This window comes from Somniosus microcephalus, chromosome 12 (assembly GCF_052327205.1).
Source record: "Somniosus microcephalus isolate GS21.2 chromosome 12, FLI_Smic_1.0, whole genome shotgun sequence".
In the NCBI taxonomy this organism is placed as follows: domain Eukaryota; kingdom Metazoa; phylum Chordata; class Chondrichthyes; order Squaliformes; family Somniosidae; genus Somniosus; species Somniosus microcephalus.
Window position 1 is genome coordinate 84301131 of NC_140998.1, and position 12327 is coordinate 84313457.

A 12327-nucleotide genomic window follows, 5' to 3' on the forward strand; every position below is an offset into this window, starting at 1 on the left:
GTGCGCCCCAAACCGGAACTTCACTCGCGCCGGCCCATTGTGCGCCGGGCGTCCCGAGCGACTGTGAAGTGGAACGGTACACAGGCCAGCCGGGCCGGGGGGAGCGCTAATTAAAGGGCACTTACCCAGCAGTATAAAGGCCAGCCATTTTGCAGCATTCACTCTTGTGCAGCGGTTTTTTGGACAGAGACCAAGGAGGAGAGTTTACTGGTTTGGACCAACACTTGGACAGGTATTTTTGGCTCAGGCCAGAGCTTACCAATTATCTTAGCCTTCATTCAGAGCTCAGTGTTTGCCAGCATATAATGGGGGCTGCATTGGGTGGCAACGCTGAATTTCAGCCTTATGCCAGAAGGGCTTACAGACGCCGTGAGAGAGTGGCAGCCCTGGCTAGACGCAGAGGGGGCAACAGGCATCGCCAACTGAGGCCTTACCCACGCAGGGTATACCGCCAGCAGACCTCCTATCTGACCATGTCTGCCGCGATGTGTGTTAGGAGGCTGCGATTCCGAAGGGAGGTGGTTGCAGACATCTGCCGGCTGCTTCAGAGAGATCTGCAGCCACAGCTGATGCGCAGGACGCCTCTGTCGGTGGCAGTGAAGGTGACGGTGGCTCTCAACTTCTATGCCTCCGGCTCCTTCCAATCTGCTACTGGGGACATCGCTAACATCTCCCAGTTCGCCGTGCATTTCTGCATCCGCCAGGTGACCGAAGCCCTTTTCAGAAGGAGACATCAATTCATCTCCTTCCCCATGACCCTGAACAAGCAGCAGCAGCGTGCAGTGGGGTTTGCAAGAATAGCGGGCTTCCCCATGGTGCAGGGCGCCATTGACTGCACGCATGTGGCTTTGCGGGCACCTCTTGAGCATGCCGAGGATTACCGCAACCGGAAGGGCTACCATTCCCTCAATGTACAGCTGGTGTGTGACCACAGGCAGCGCATCCTAGCTGTCAATGCCCGCTTTCCAGGCAGCAGCCACGATGCCTTTATCCTGCGACAGACAACTGTGGCTGACATGTTCCAGGCACAGCCTCCCCCAAGAGGATGGCTTATCTGGGACAAAGGCTATCCTTTGTGTACCTGGCTCATGACCCCGCTCCGCGCGCCCACGACCCCTGCTGAAGAGGCATACAACGAGAGCCATCAAGCGACGAGGAACCTCATAGAACAAACAATTGGCGTGCTCAAGCAACGGTTCCGCTGTCTCGATCGCTCCGGGGGAGCCCTCCAGTATTCGCAGGATCGAGTCTCCCAATTCGTCATCGTTTGCTGCATGCTGCACAACCTGGCTATCCGCAGGACTCAGGCACTGCCACCTCACGTTGGACCACCACCTCAGGAGGAGGAGCAGGAGGAGCATGAGGACGACGAGGACGAGGAGTACCAGCCCAGGAGGGACGCACAAGGTCCAAGGGCCGCCCGTCGTCAGCTTATTGAACGTCACTTCTAGGCCCCCTGTCAGGGAATGGCTTGTGCCAATGATAGAACATGATTGCAGCCGCTCCGCAAGCCCTCAGCCGGTTAAGGCAACAAACACTTCCAAGATCAAACATGGACAATGTGAATAAATAAAATGCTTTATTGTACAAACTCTGGGCCCTTCCCACATGAAAACCAAAAACTGAGGAAACCCCCAAAAAACACTCCAACACATTACTCGCTCCCACAACCTGGGGAGGATTAACAAAATAGGGCAACTAAAATGGCCGTCATTGTCGGCCTTCGTCCAAAACAAACATCACATCATCGGCCTTCAAAAAACTAACATCCAATTCTCGGCCTCAAGAAACAAACACAAATGGCCACACATTCGAATATTTGGCCCGCTAGTGCGATGCCTTGGCCATCTTTGGGTGGCCCCTGCCCGCCCTGCTGCTCCGCCTCAAAGTAAGGCCATTGGCTGCTGCAAGGCTGGGGGCAGGCTCCTGAGGGGCACATGTCGTGACGGCAGATGCCCTTGGGGGTCGGCCTAGTCAAGGTCTGGGCGTCGAGCGGCCGGCTGTTGATTGCTGCAGCTGTGGCTGGCCAGCATCAGTCGCTGCAGCAGCTCCTGGCAGCTCCACTGGGGGAGTGGCAGTGGCGGCTGGAGGAATGGCGGCAAGCTGGCGGATGGCAGGCGCTCGCTGGTCGCCTGAGACACTGGCACTCGCCCGGGCCAGCACTGCAGCATGCGCACCAATCTGCCGAGGAACAGACCGATGTGCTGCTGCAGCGCGCCGGGTGCCCTGGCGATGCCTGGCTGACACAGCGAGTGTGGCAGCAGTGAGTGCCCGTGTTGACCTGTTCACTGCCCGCAGCAGAGCAACCAGTGACTGGACGGCACCACTAATCACCTGGCCAGTCGCTGCAAGATCTGCCCGGTATTCCGCCCGACTGGTGGCCTCTAAGGGCCCGAACTTGGCCACACTCCGAGAGAGGGAATCGATGGACTCAGGCAACCATGACACTGCCGCCATGAGCTCCGTGTGCCGGCGCTCCGAGTCCGCGGACAAGTCTTCGAGGCCTTCCATCTCCTCGGCGAAGAGCATCTCCTGACTGGAGGCCGGACTCTCCCTCTGGGGAGAAGGCCGCCGAGCTGGCCGACCCTTCCTGCGTTGCTGGAGGCCGCTGGGCCCAGCAATTGGACTCCCCTCCGACGCATCCCCCCTCTGGGGAGAAGGCCGCCGAGCTTCCACCCCCCTCCCGCCTTTCTGCAGCACGCAGGTCCCAGGAGCTCCCCTCCCCTTCGACACTTCCGCCACGCTGCCCTCCAGGGAAGACGTGTCCCGTACATTGGCCTGGGTGGCCGCGGCTGAGGGTTCCCCTGATGGGCCGCCTTCCTCTTGCTCCTCCTCCTGCTCCTCCTCAGAGGGTCTGTCACTGGCAAGTTGAGGGACCTCCTCTTGACCATCTGAAAGCAGGAAGGCACAAGAGTAGCTTTAGAGTGAGGAGAGGGCGTCAGTGCGGGATGCATGAGTGGTGGCATTCAGCGCATTGGTCAGACAGTGGCAAAGGATGTAGATCTGATGCGCAAGTGGGACAAGAGAGGTGCAAAAGGTGATGTCCTTACCATTGCTTCCAGAACAGGGTCGGCATCTCCACATGCAACGGGCCCAATCACCCGGCGACCCATGAGGCGCTCCACGTGATGTTGCAGGTCGGTGAGTGGCTGGATATGGGGTCATCCTCCCCCGGTCGCAGTCCGGCTCCTGCGATTATTCGCCAGCTTGGCCTGCAAGAGAAAGGACGGCCTCTAAGTACAGTGTGTCGCCGTGATCTTGTGTGCACTGCCTCCATGGTGGAATAGCCTGGCCAGTGTGTCGCCATGATCTGGTGTGCACTGCCTCCCATGGTGGAATAGCCTGGCCAGTGTGTCACCATGATCTGCTGTGCACTGCCTCCATGGTGGAATAGCCTGGCCAGTGTGTCGCCATGATCTGCTGTGCACTGCCTCCCATGGTGGAATAGCCTGGCCAGTGTGTCGCCATGATCTGCTGTGCACTGCCTCCCATGGTGGAATAGCTTGGCCAGTGTGTCGCCATGATCTGGTGTGCACTGCCTCCCATGGTGGAATAGCTTGGCCAGTGTGTTCAGTGCAGAATGTGCAATTGATGCTCATGCCTGTGCCATAGCTGCTGGATGAAGGCTGGCCATTACAGCTTTCAGGTCCCTTTGCCCATAATGTGTGTGAGGTGCACGTGCAAGGATGAGGAGGTCATTGGAAAGGGTACTCACCCTGACAATGCGTGTGAGGTCATTTATCTTTTTGCGGCATTGGGCACCGGTCCTGGGGACGTCGCTGTTGGCTGACAGCTTGCTGGCGACATGCCTCCAGGCTCTCCTGTAGACGCGGACGGTCGCCTTCTTGCCATTGTCCGGGTACAAAACATGGCGCCTCTTCTCCACAGCAGCAAGCAGCACACTCAGATCACGCTCTGAGAAGCGCTGCGCACGTTCACGGGCCTTCTCCATGTCTTCAGGCGCTATTTGGGTCCAGCAGCAGTGTTCAGGCCTAGCTGGAGGGCTCCACTATCCAGGGCTTGGCAGCAGGCACAGTCGACCCTTCCCCCTTAAGAGCTGGCCGGCACCAGGGTGTCTGCTGTCAGTCACGAGATGGCCGCACCTGCGCTGCGCCCGGCCTCGGCGCTATCGATCACCACCTCCGGCTTAGCGCCCAAAGAGAGGCGTCCAACAGCAGTTTTAGCGCTCGCACCGAACTAGTAGGGCGAAGCTAATGAATATCGGAGAAGTGGCCTAGATTTGGGGGCGGACGCAAACTTTAGCGGACGAGACGCCCCCACTTTAGCGCCCCAAAAGTGGCGTCAATGAATTTCTAGGCCTATGTGTTTTAAAAGCAACTTTTTTTTTAAAGACGCAGAAAGCGGGAAAAAGAAATGAAAGATTTAGAATAAAGATGGCGGCGACTCACCTCGGTTCAGAACGATAAGACCCACCCACACACGCACCGATTGGGCAACCGTCAGGAAACCGAAGCGTAGGATTGGTCAATCGTCCCGTCACTCGACTCTCGGAGGTCCCGCCCGCACGCGCCAGGAACCCGCCCCCCGCCACGCAGCGATTGGTCGACCGTCGGGTCGCTCGACCGTACGATTGGTCGACCTCGACGTCACTCAATGCTAATGAGCAGATAATGAGCGGAATTTTGAACGTTTTTTGGATACCGCGGGCACAATTTTTGTCTCACCGAAACATAATTACGCTTACGACCGTTCTGGAATCGTAAGCTTTCTTTTGATGTAACACACGTGTAGGTACGCTCTATAACCTTTGATTGTATAGCCGGACAGAGAGACAGAAAGACAGACAGAGAGACATACCGTTTTTATATATATAGACTAGCTGGAGTGCCCGGCGGTGCCGAGGCTTTTTTTTGTTGTTGGAAGAGAGAGAGAGAGCGACTGGGGAGAAGAGAGAGAGCGACTGGGGGTAAGAGAGAGAGCAACTGGGGGGGAAGAGAGGGAGCGACTGGGGGGAAGAGAGAGAGCGACTGGGGGGAAGAGAGAGAGCAACTGGGGGGAAGAGAGAGCGCGACTGGGGGGAAGGGGGGAAAAGGGGGGAAGGGGGAAGGGGAAGGGGGGAAAGGGGGGAAGGGGGGAAGGGGAAGGGGGAAAGGGGGGAAGGGGGAGAAGGGGGGAAAGGGGAGGGGGGAAGGGGAGGGGAGGGGGGAAAGGGGAGGGGGGAAAGGGGAGAGGGGAAAGGAGAGGGGAGGGGGGAAAGGGGAGGGGGGAAAGGGGAAAGGGGAGGGGGAAAGGGGAAAGGGGGAAAGGGGAGGGGAGGGGGGAAGGGGAGGGGAGGGGGGAGGGGGAAAGGGGAGGGGGGGAGGGGGGAGGAAGGGGGGAGGGTGAGGGGGGAGGGGGAGGAAGGGGCGGAAGGGGGGGAGGGAGGTGAGAGGGAAAGGGAAGGGGGGGAGGGGGGAGAGGGGGGGAGAGGGGGGAAGGGAAGGGGGTAGGGGGGGAGGGGGAGAGGGGGAGGAAGGGGAGGGGGGAGAGGGGGGCAGGGGGGAGGGGGGAGGGGGAGAGGGAGGGGGGAGGGGGAGAGGGGAGGGGAGGGGGAGAGGGAGCGGTGGAGGAGAGGGCGAGGGGAGGGGGAGAGGAGGGGAGAGGTGGGGGAAGGAGGGGGGGGAAAGGGATGGGGGAGCCAGCAGACCCTCTCCCCTCTGCCCGCGATGGCTCCGCTGAGCTCCGTGCCACCCCATCTGACATGCCAAGCGCAGCGCCCCGGTCAGCCCGAGCCCCGCCCTCCGCAGGCCGGGCCTGAGGCGGCTTGAGACGGCCGATTGCGGCTGGCCGGGCCCGGTTGCCTTGGTAACCCTCCTCCCCTCTCCGCCTCCCGATCTCCGGGACCGGGCCTGGGCCTGAACGGCTTGAGACGGCCGATTGCGGCTGGCGAGCCCGGTTGCCGGGGTAACCCTCTCCGCTCCCCCTCCCCTCCCGAGCCCCGCCACCCCCCCCTGAATGAAGCGCGAGGAGCTTGCAGTGAGCCCAGCCAGCCTTTACCAAGATGGCTGCCTGCTGGTTCGGAATCGGGCCCAGCGGGGGGGTGGGGGGTGAGGGGTGGGAGGAGCTTGCCACAAAACAATTGCCTAGGGTCCAGCATGGCTGCCAACAGATGCCCAGGCTTCGAGGCCTACCTGCAAAAACAAGGAAAGGTAGGAAAATTAATGAGATTAGATAAAAGATTTAGAAAGTAATTAACTTTTTTTAAAAACAAAATGTGTTTTAAAAGCAACTTTTTTTTAAAGATGCAGAAAGCGGGAAAAAGAAATGAAAAGTTTGGAATCAAGATGGCGGCGACTCACCTCGGTTCAGAACAATAAGGCCCGCCCACACACGCACCGATTGGTCAATCGTCCTGTCACCGAAGCGTAGGATTAGTCAATCGTCCTGTCACTCGACTCTAGGAGGGCCCGCCTGCACGCGCGACGAACCTGCCCCCGCCACGCAGCGATTGGTCGACCGTCGGGTCGCTCGACCGTACGATTGGTCGACCTTAATGTCACTCTATGCTAATGAGCAGATAATGAGATGCTAATGAGCTGAATTTTGAAAGTTTTTTGGATACCGCGGGCGCAATTTTTGTCTCACCGAAACGTAAATATGCTTATGACCGTTCTGGAATCGTAAGCTTTCTTTTGATATAACGCACGTGTTGGTGCGCTCTATAACTTTAGAGTGTATAGCTGGACAGACACACCGAAGGACAGACAGACAGACAGATGTATCCTTTTATATATATAGATTACCAAATTACTTTCTCAGATAAACCCATTAAAATAATAACTGTCAATCTGAATCTATATAGTCTATTCAAGGTTTCTATTTACTAAATAAGATACAAGTAGTTCTCTGTTTTCCGCTACTATAAATTTCCATCTTGCTGTTTACAGAAATCACCACTCAAGCTGAGAACCTTCCAGCAAACTTTAAATGTAAGGAGAATATCTCACATGGGGAAATGCCAGTTGAGAATGAGATTTAAAAATCTGTAAATGTTGGAAATCTGTCAATGTCTGAAAGACAAGGATCAGGTAATGTTTTGGGTGGAGCCTTCATCAAAACACAAGCATTCTCAACAAGACCCTTAAATATTCCCAATGCCCTCTCCCTAGAATCTGTCCAATTGTCAGTTGTCCACGGGAAAATGGATGAAATAACTTGCTTTACTTTCCATCGGGCAATTTGTGGACCAGCACAAGAAAATGATCATGAAGCTGTTGGATTGTTGTAAATATCCAACTGGTTCACTAATGTCCTTCAGGGAAGGGAACCTGCCACCCCTACCCAGTCTGGATTACATGTGACTCCAGTCATACAATAGCTAGTTGACTCTAAATGCCCTCTGAAGTGGCCACCACCAGCTTTTCAGGGTAACTAGGGATGGACAATAGATGTAGTCTTGCCAGTGTCACTCACATCCTGAGAACACATTTTTTTAAAAATCAGGTAATTTCAGGAATTGCTTGAATCTATTTGTATTCCCACTGGGAACCATACGAAGTATGGAAATCTTATTGAGAGGAGAGCATTGCCCATAAGTTTTGTTAGCCAGCCTTTGTCTCCCATTCAGTTTGTTCATTACACCGTAACAAGATGTTTGGGTTTGAGAAGTTTGAGGGTCAATGGCAAAGAAATGTTAATAATAAACAGAGTGAGGTGTCTCGCTCTGTCCAGTACAGGCTTAACATTCTTCCACCTTTATAAACCGCTCTAATTTATTCTGTGTTTTCAGTAGCTCTAAAGCCACACTATTATAAAAGTTCTTTATGTGTTTAGAATGTAATGTTCTGCCAAATGGAATGCTGTCAAGGAATATATGTGGAGGAGGAGAAATCTAAATTTAAAATGAATTTTTACATTAAGTTACATTCTTGAACCCATTTACACTCAAACTACAGTATTAGGATTATGTAAGTTTAGTTTTAAATTGAATATTTTTACAACAGATTCCAAAGAATATTTTATTTACACAAAGGGGGGAAAATTTGTCCCCTTAGCGCCTCCTGTTAGTGCCAGCAGATGGCACCAATGGGGCACTAGAGCATTATCGCCGGGGCGAGGCAAACCCAGTGCCGCATGACAAATCCCCCCCACCCCCGTAGTGCCGTCGGTAACAGTTATCGCCGGGAGCCTCAACGCCAGGTGGATCGTCACGTCAGTGAGTGTGCAACGCTCACTGACCGCCTGATCTGCGAAATTGATTGTCGCCACCTACCTTAGCACCTGGAGTAAACAGCAACCAGGAGAGCTGGTGTGAAGCACCAGGAAGCTGGCTCCAGGGACGCTATTTAAAGGGATCATCAGTAATGACTCTCAGCTGTCAGGTTAGTGGAGTTTCAGAGGTTTCTAGTTTCATCCAATGCAAGTTTCATTCAGTAATTTCAAGGTTATTTTGTATGAGGAGTGTTGTGGCAACTAAAAAGTAGCTACATTTATTCCTAAAAAAATCAAACTGCTACACTTGGTTATATTAATGGGGGCTGTACTGGCAGTTGACCTTGCCCTCCAGGATCTACGGTGGAGGGAGCAGAGGCGGCGAGAAAGGCTGGAACATGTGCCCAGAGGGAGGAGGGGGGCCATCAGGGCTCTCAACAGGAGGCCTTACCCTCCAAGGGTATTCCAAGAGCACTTCCCCTACCTCCAATTAAGTGAGGAGCAGTGTATTAGAATGCTCCGCTTCACCAAGGAGGTGGTCACAGAGGCTCTCTACAGTAGGAGAAGGGATTACATTTTCTTCTCCATCACCAGAGAGAAGCAGGACGAGCATTCATGTGGCTTTGCCAGGATAGCGGGATTCCCCATGGTGCAGGGTGCCATTGACTGCACCCACGTGGCTTTACGGACACCGCATAACAATCCTGAGATCTTCCGTAACTGCAAAGGCTACCACTCACTTAATGTGCAGTTAGTGTGCGAATCCTCAATGTCAATGCCTGCTATCCTGGCAGAAGCCACGATGCCTTCATCCTGTACCAGCACTCTTCCAGCCACCACGTCAAGCTCATGACTGGCTGCTCGGAGACAAGGGCTATCCGCTCTCCACCTGGCTCATGACTTCCCTCCGCAACTCCAACACTCCTGCCTAGCACTCGCATAATGAGAGCCATGCTGCCACCAGGAACATCGAGCAGACCATCGGCCTGCTGAAACAACGGTTCCACTGCTTTGACCGTTTGGGAGGAGCCCTCCAGTACTCGGTTGAGCGGGTGTCCCATTTTGTGGTGGTCTGCTACATGCTCCACAACTTGGCCATCATGAGGGCCCAGCCCTTGCCACCAGGGATTGCGGGACCACCTCAGGAGGAGGAAGAGGGAGAGGAGGAGGAGGAGGAGGATGAGGAGGAAGAGGAAGATGAGGAGGACGATGAGGAGGATGACGAACAGGGGGAGGAGGAGGAACAGGAGTGAAAGAGGAGGCAGCCACTCAATCGGCCTTCCGGAAGGGCGGTCCATGATCGCCACATCAGACTGCGGTTCGAATGCATTAAACCCCAGATCCCTGTTGCACACCACATACCCATCATTCCATCCCTGTCGCAGGCCATATCACAGTGCAAAGCTGAAATGAGACACACCACAAAAGAATCCAAATTGAATTAATAAATTTATCAAAAATCCGTGAATACATATTTACAACAAAAATATTAACTATTCACCCTTGTGCAATCCCTTAGAGTCTGTCGTTACTGTGCCTTTGCCTACTCTAGTGCTCCTACGAAGTGTTGGCCCAGTGGTTGCAGCAGGGCTGGTGGAAGGCTGCTGAGTGTTTGTGCGGGAGACTTCAGATGGCCTTGCAGGACGTCCTCATCCAGCTCTGGGCCTGGAAGGCCTGGCTGTAGACAGCACCACCTCCGCATAGGCGGCAGCACTCTGGGCTGGCTGGATGACAGGCAGTGACAAGGGCAATGGTGGAGTGGCAGTGGTGGGAGCAGGAATGCTGTCATCCTGAGAGAGGACAGCAGCTTCCTGCTCCACTGATCCACTGCCACACCCCGGGGCAGCACCTCAGCATCCTTAGCAATCTGTTTGAGCATAGATTACTGGCCTGCTGTAACACCGTGAAAGCCCCAGTCGACGGTGGTAGACCCAGTCACGATGGCAGCAGTCAGAGCTTGCGTGGTATCAAGCTGCAGCATTTGAGTCTCCAGTTCAGACAGTGGTTGGGTGTCGGCTTGTCCTCCGCATGTGCCCTCCTACTCCCTCTTGTTGTGAGCCACCTTGGCCTGCAAGAGAAAGGAAAGTGTATGAGTGAGTATGGAGCAATGTGCTTGGGTGATGTGCCTGCCATAGTTGAATAGCTGTCATTGTGTGCAAGGTGTGAGATGTAGGTGTGAGTGTTGGTAGGTAGAGATTGTTGGTGGGTAAGTGCTAGGGGTGTGGTGCTTTGGGCAGTGTGTGAAGATTGTGTTACAGATGGTGGTACAGGAAACTTTTGTTTTACCGGCACCTAAATAACCAGAAATGTCGGTTAACCGGCAAAATTCAGGAGTACGTTTTACTTCATATTTATTTGCCTTCTTCCATCTGTGCTGTGCAAGGGTGTGGCTGCAGCAGTTGCTAAGCTACAGAGACGCTTGAAACTTGTGTTCATTGTTCTACAGTTGTTGCTAAGCAACAGGGTTTGTTGCTTTATACGGAGCTGTCAGCTCTCCCTACCTTTTACTATAGCGTTCGATTATCCGGAATTTTTGATGAACCGGCACCACGTCGGTCCCATTCGTGCTGGATAAAAGAAAGTTTCCTGTATGTAGCTTTTGTTAAAGCATTGACTCACCCTGACCACCCGAGTGAGGTCGTTAAATTTCTTCCTGCACGGTGTGTGGATCCTGGGGACCACAGTGCTGCCCAAGACGTGCTGCGCTACCTCCCTTCACATGGTTTGGAAGACTTGCGGTGAGGGCCTCCTGCCATTTGCCGGGTAGAGCACTGCCCTCCGTCTCTCCACAGTGAACACCAATGCCGCCAATGCTTGATCAGAGAGTCTGTGAGCTCTCTCCCTGGGGTGTGGATCTGCCATGAATACAGCAGCTTCAATCCTTTGGCTCCCTCTCCTTGTCCAGCTCTAGTGCACAGCCAGCAATGCTAAGAATGAGGTTCTGCAGCATCAATGAACCTCCCCTGTAAGTACTGAAAAAAGCCTGTGGCAACCATGGCTTGTGATTAGACTGCACCCGATATTGGTCCACCCATTGAGTGTAATGCCAATGAGCTTGGGCTTTAAGACTTGAATTAGGACTCCAATCATTTTTTTGAGCAGTGCGCACAAATTTTGCGTGCAGTCTAAAGCATTAGCGCCTGGCGCTAATTCTCCAACTTTTCTACTGATACCGCCCATTCCTGGGCTATAATGAATTTTTAGCCCCATGTTTCTGAAGATTATTTCCAGAATGGGTCGAGGGAGGAGAGAATAGTATGATATGCATTCCTTATTCTTATCCTTATGGTGGATATAAAGCCAGGACTAAATATACGGCAATTCAAGGACTGTGCTGTTTGCAAAAATGTAGATGCAACACATTGCAATAACACTACTTGACTGTCATATATGGCACCTATAGGAATTTCACAGTAGCACTGCTGAGAAATAGCCCAGTTGCATTCCACATATGACATCCAGTAACTCTGTATCCAGAAACATCATGTAAATGTACCTGAATTTAGCCTTTAATCACATGCCAAAGTGGTGCCCTCCAACTTGATGAAGCCCAATAACGTCTATATGTTTCTTATTTCAACATTACATAGCGCTTTTTTTATTTATATTTCTCTGCTTGTTGCTTCTTTTCCCCATTTCCATCAGTTTAATGTTTCTTGATTCATCCCAAAAGCTTATGTGAGTTGTGACTGCGAGTGGAGGTAGAAAATAAGAGTTAGCACTGATCATGCACTTCCTAAGATTAAAATCCTGTATTTTGACAATTTATGTTCCATTATGCTACAGCTCTTTAAAGTTCTATCCATCTGCCTTCTCGAGTAGGTGTAAAAGATCCCATGGCATTATTCGAAGAGCAGAGAAATTATCCCCAGTGTCTTGGCCAATATTTATTCCTCAGCTAACATCACCAATAAGACAGATTATCTGGTCATTGTCTTTGCTGTTTGTGGGACCTTGCTGTGCACAAATTGGCTGCCGAATTTCTAACGTAACAACAGTGACTACGCTTCAAAAGTACTTAATTAGCTGTAAAGTGCTTTGGGACATCCTGAGGTTGTGAAAGGTGTTGTATAAATTCAAGTACTTCTTCTTGCTTTCTTGAATAAAACTGATGAAATGTGCTCAACCTTAACAGTACGTGAAAGCATAGAATACTGACATGGCACACACTAAACC